Consider the following 6,449-nt stretch of genomic DNA (forward strand, 5'->3'; position numbering starts at 1 on the left):
CTACCTAACTATGGTCCTGAAGTAAGGCATACAGCCGTAGATAAAATTCCTCTATCCATTCAAGTTAGTTTTGAGATGATTTCCTTGTGCCTGATAGTCAATATGCTTCTCAATCATCATAGACTGCTAATGCATCTTTGGCAGAGCTCCTGGGTAGCTGGTTGGTCTCTCTTTTTATTGCATTCCTCTCTGATCGAACAGTTCCTTCTTTTTTTCCTGTATATCCTCTAAAGTTTTGACAACCCACAAATTTTGTACAAATTTGTTAGTTTTACTCCTTCAATGGAAAACAATATCAGGCCTCACTCAAGCTGGCATGGAAGACAGATCACATGCTAAACCTTAGTCTTTTGTACAATTAGATGGTTTGGCAGGGGGGCCAGACTTGCTTGAGCCAATTGTAAATGTATTTAATGATTGTTGAGATCCACAGGTGCCTTTGAAATTGTGGAGTTATGCTGATACACACTGAGGATCTAGCAGTATGTTATTTGGGGGTGGGGGGGAGAGAAATATTTCCAGCAAATGCAGATAATAGAGCCTTGTTTGCCCAGTGAGTAATGCCACTTTCTTAAAAGAGCAGATTTGCTCTCCCTCACCCTTCCTGTCTTTGAGTGCACTTGACTCTGGAACATGATGTTTATTGGAAGCTGTTGTGCAAGCCTATAGTTAAAATATTGGCAGCACATCTCTTGGGCAAAAAATCAGCATTTTAAAACAGGTCTTGGCCTGGATCTCAGTAAAAATAAAGTGGAAGAAATCAATGCTCACGTGAATTCCCCTTTTCACCTCCACAACATGACTCACATTTTAAAAATACACAATACTTTTTATTAGAGTTTGCTTAGCAAATCATCTGATGTATTAAAATAGTTTGTTCAGAGTGGTATTTTTAATGTAGGCAAATTAAAATGTCTTCTTTCTGATGTAGCTTAGTCATGGTAGTGAAGATGAAGCATTAAGATTATTAGTCTTTAATGCTATTAATCTAACTGATTCTGACTGCTGCTTGTGTTAGGTTATTAATACATTTCATAAATCTGCTATGTAGGAAGTTATATAAAATATAGGTTCTTATTATAAATCAAACCAAACAAAGTGTTTGAAAAAAATATATTGCCATTACAGACAAGGAGATGAGAACAAGTGATGGGCCAAATCCTGCTTGGGTTATTCAGGACATCTTGCATTTATAAATCAAACGGGATTTAGGTCATAAAAATTGCAGGTGTAACCCTGTCAATAAAACTCAAATCTAACCTGATTTGTTTTGAAAGTTTGAAATAATAATATAGCTTCCACACACCTTTCCCTATTATTATTCATGGTGTTGCATCTTCTGGAGATCAGTAGCACTGACTCTCTGAGACAGACTATTCTTGTACAGTGACTGGTTCATCCAGAAACAGGGAAATCTCTCAAATAACCCTGTGCTTGTGTGATTTGCATCATAATTTTGGGCTCACTAGGGTAAACTATTTCAGATAGCTGTTTTGGAAGCAGCCGGCCATTATTTCTTATTGAATCTTAATGAACCAGCAAGCATCTGAATGGTTGTGCTGCATTGCATTGCTCTGAGGGAAAATTTCTATTCCTTCATATACGTAATGCTACATTTTAAATCAGTGAAATGACTCGGTTTTCAGTATATGTATGCATGTGTGTTTGATTATTCTGGTTTCTTTTAAAATGATTGGGGATCAAAGCAGATGCTGGAGGTAAGCATATTTTCAAAGATAAAGCGAACTGCATAGCATGCAATTGGAAATCCCGAAGTGTTACTAGAGATACCTGCATAAGCAAAATTGACAGCCACTATCGATATCCAAATTTACAAACAGTCTACCTGCAACACAAGTTAGTTAATTGCTTTATATGGAGTCCCATATTGTTTTTAAAGTCAGTTGGAGCAGTCATGATTGCATACATGATTTGCTGTTGATTTTATTGACTTTTTCTTTTCCCTTTGGGAAGTTTCCTAACATGTTCATTCATTAAAACTAGTAAGGGGCTAAAGTGGGGTCAATGTCTGTGGAATTTTATTTTTACACCATTACCCTGGTGGCTGTACTTTTTTCTTTCCCTGATTAACTGAAGTTCAGCTTTCCCTTCCTTTTTCTATTGAAGGGCCTCCTTGGCTCACCTTTTTCTTATTTTTAAGGGCTAATCTAAATGTAAATACTGCACCAGTGCAGATGCGCCACTGTAGCACTTTAATGTAGATACTCTAAACCAATGGATGACAGCCCTACAGTTGGTGTAGTTAACTGACCTCCATGAGAGGTTATAGAAGTTCTTCCATAGTCATAGCATTGTCTACGTGGTCAGTTATGTTGGTTTAACTACAACACTTATGGATGTGGATTTTTCACACCCCTGAGCAATGCTGTTATACCTATATAGGTTTATAGTTCGGTTTGCTGTTTTCCCATTTATCCATGTCCTGTGCCCACTTTGTCCTCTCTCTGTGGGGGGTAGCTGCACTACAAGGGGAGGAACTCTGGGGTGCACAACATTTGTCCACCACCACTAAATTGATAAAGGGCAGTTTTATTTTCTGGGACAGCTTCCTTGAAGCTTGTTGCTGGAGACTGTTGTTGGGAGACACTAAGTCATCACATCATTTTGCTGTCTGAGTCATGTCCTCCTGGGTTTGACCTGTACCCTAATACATCTCTACTAGTCAGCTCCTGGTCCCATTACTAGTGGAGCAGGTGATGCAGAAAGTTTTGTGTTGCTCTGCTTCCAGTCCAGGTGGATTTACTGTCCTGGGAGGACTGCATACTTTCTTGCACTGGAAATGAATCTGCCTCATTGTTTCTCTCTCTCTGGAGACTGATGAAAGCAGTACTATCTTATTCCACAGGTTTTCTTCAGACCATTAAAATCTAATTTTATACTCTCTTAAATGAAAGCTTAAGTTGCATGTCAGCATCCTTTAGAACAAACAGGAGAAAATCAAGGATAAACTCTCCAGCCTAGAGACACTCATAAATAACAATGTTTCCACACAAACTGCCACGTGGAGGGACTTTAAAAACACAAGACAAGCTATTTACAATGCTCACTTCATCTCCCTACAGAAGAAAAAGGACAATAAACTGTCTAAACTACTTTGTCACAGGGAACTACAACTTTGATGCCCTCAACTCACCAGAAAGCATTGTCAATCTTTCCAACTACAGACTTAGCCTGGCGGAAGAGTCTGTCTTATCTTAAGGACCCTCTTTCTGCCCACCACCCTCATACACATGCTATTTCAATATTGCAGCTGTTATTTCAAAATAGCTTTGGGAGCATCTACACACATGCTATTTCAAAATAAATTTGAAATAGCAGGAGCGTTATTTTGACTTTGGAAACCTCATAGCAGCAGGAATGATGACTATTCCAAAATAGCTTTTTTGAAACAGGCCCTGTTAAGACACAGAATAGTACTATTTTAAAATAAGCTACAGTGGCATCCAATGGCACTATTTCTAAATAGGCATTATGTGTCAATATGTACTATTTTGAAATGCATTCTTGCGTATAGCTGTGATAATCTGAAGTAAACTATTCTGGAATGGCTTATTTTGACATAGAAGTGATTTGTAGTTGTAGCTTAAGTGTGTACTCCAACCAGCTGAAGAAGTGGGTCATAACCATGGAAGGTCACGACCTAATAAATTTGTTAGTCTTTAAGGTGCTACAGGACTGCTTATTATTTGCTGAGTCACACAGAGTCGCACACAGAGTTAAAGCTGTTGTTCAAGATGAGTGAAATTATAGGACATCATGACAATCCACTACAAATTTTCTGGCTTGTGTGCTGTGAAATTTTACGGCAGAGATCCATGGTGGAAATAAACATAAATTTGCACCCGCGTGTCTCTTTAATGCTGGAAAACACAGAATTCATATCATAATACTTATATTCAGGAGTTCACTGCAATTTTCTATGGCTCAATTTCAAACTTTCATGGGTTCTTGCTTCAAACTTTTCAATCCTGTCCTCATTGCTTCAAGATGAAGCTGCACTACATCATTAACTGTAAGATGTATGGTTGTAAATGTTCAAAGAATGATAGCATTTATTATATTTCCAGACCAGCCATGTTATAGCTGCTATTTTTAATATGTTATTGATGTTCTAAACCATTATTTTAATAATTATTCACTGAAGGAAAAACAAACAGACAAAACCTAACAACATGGATTAGCAGCAAAAGTGAAGTGAATTATTAAATTGATAATTCCCTTGAAGTCAGTCATTCCAGAATTTGCTCAGTACGAATTCACGTGAACATATTTTTACCTCAAACATTTAATGATCCAGAAGACATTTGCTACTATAAATGGCAGACGACTCAGATTTTTAATTAAATCACAATTCTGACAATACATAGGATAGGATAGTGGGTGGTAACTTTAAAATTTGCCTAAGGAATTCAGAGGGACAGTCAGGCCAGCAGACACTGAAAGTGTGGGTGTTTTGAAGGCGATATGGAGAGGTGGACTGTTTTTGCTTTCTTGCATATAGTCCCCATGTAATACCTTATTGGAAAAATGCAAAATTAATTTTACAAGATGCAGTCTATGTAGGCAATTGCAAATGTATAGCTGCATGCTTATGACCATATGCAATTGTTTCCTAGAATTTCCATTCTGGTCCTTTATCATGTGTTCCTAAATATCCAGACTGGAAACTCATCTAGTCTGTGCCCGAGAGTGAGGGTTTTGGTTTTTGTATGATTGAATTAGATGATGCCTAAGACTGTAGAAGAGTGTGATGCTGATCTCAAAAACTGTTAGGGAGCTAGATTTCAACAAGTAACATTTTGCATTTGGACAATTAAATTGGCACGAAGCATAGCCATGTAAAAATGGACTTTGATATATCAAAGGCTTGATTTGAGCGTCCAAAGTCAGGATATGGAGATCTTAGGTAGTTCACATTTGAAAAGTAAAAAGAAGATAAGCATAACAAACCGTGGCTGTGAGCATGGTCAAAACATAAAAATTGCACCCTTAGGCTGGCAGCTTCATGCTAATGAGCAGTCTCACAATTGCAAATGGATGCTCATTAGCATAGCTATGTGAGATCTCGCCGCTGGCAGAGGGAGGTGCTGGCAGTAAATAGGCCATGTAGAAGTGTCTGTACCAGTAAAAATCCCTTCTGTCACCAGCCCGTTATGTCTGAAAAAATTCTGGCAACAGAGGTGGTTTTTTTTTTTTCCCAGCACAGGAATATCTACCCAGCCTGTTTACTGACAGCACTCTGCTCTGCTGGTGGCAAAATCTCACACGGCTATGCTAATCAGCTGTGGGAATATGCTAATAAGCATGTATTTGCAATTGAGACTGCTCATTAGCATGAAGCTGCTGGCAGGATATCTCCATGTAGACCCAGCCTTAGAGCCTTAAAACTTCACTTGTCCCACAGAAAGTGAGCCTGTTTAACTTTTTCTAAATGGGAAAGAAATGGGAATTCAGAGTATCTGCAGGGCTAATGGAACTACAAAGATTTTAAGGCTCCCTGACTGAATGAGAGGCAAAGAGAATGAAATCTCACAGGCCTCTCCACCCCTCAAACAGCAGTACTGTGGCACATTAAAGACTAACAAAATAATAATTTATTAGGTGATGAACTTTCATGGGACAGACCCACTTCTTCAGATCTGGAAAACTGTGATAAATGATAACTGAGAATGAAAGAATTTGACAGAACGATAAAAAAAATGAAATAATGACTGATGAATCAGCTGCATAGGGCAGAAGTGGGAAAAGAGTACGGGAAGAAAACTGCTTACTGCAGGTGTCTGTTAAGTTAAGTGGGCTGCTTGGGATCACTATGAATATAAAAATGGGGAAACTGTTCTTGTAATACGTAAGGTAGTTGATATCTTTGTTGAATCTGAGGTGGAAAGTATTGAACTTGAGAATGAACTCTAGTTCAGATGTATCTCTTTGTAATCTGGTGTTAAAGTTTTTGAATGCAGGCTTTCAAGTCTTGAATGCTATGGCCTGCCTGATTGAAATGCTAACTGACAGGTCTATGTGTATTCAGATTCCCAATGTCTAATTTGTGTCCATTCATTCTTTGGTGGAGTGATTGTCCAGTATGTCCAATATACATGGCAGAGGGATGTTGCTGGCACATGATGGTTTATATAACATTGGTGGAAACACAGGAATATGAGCTATTGATCATGTAACTGATGTGGTCAGGTTCAGTGATGGTGTCTCCAGTGTAAGTATGTGGACAGAGTTGGCAACAGGGTTTGTTGCAAGGAAAAGTTCCAGCATTAGTATTTCTATGGTGTGGTGTGTGGTTGCTGGTGAGAATTTTTCTGAAGTTAGGTGGTTGTCTGCAGGCAAGAACAGATCTTACACCCATGTGACAGTGTAGCATCATGTTTCAGTATAGGTCGTAGATTGTTGATAATGGGCTGGAGGGGTTTGAGCTG

The sequence above is a fragment of the Carettochelys insculpta genome, chromosome 7 (assembly GCF_033958435.1).
Source record: "Carettochelys insculpta isolate YL-2023 chromosome 7, ASM3395843v1, whole genome shotgun sequence".
Classification (NCBI taxonomy): domain Eukaryota; kingdom Metazoa; phylum Chordata; order Testudines; family Carettochelyidae; genus Carettochelys; species Carettochelys insculpta.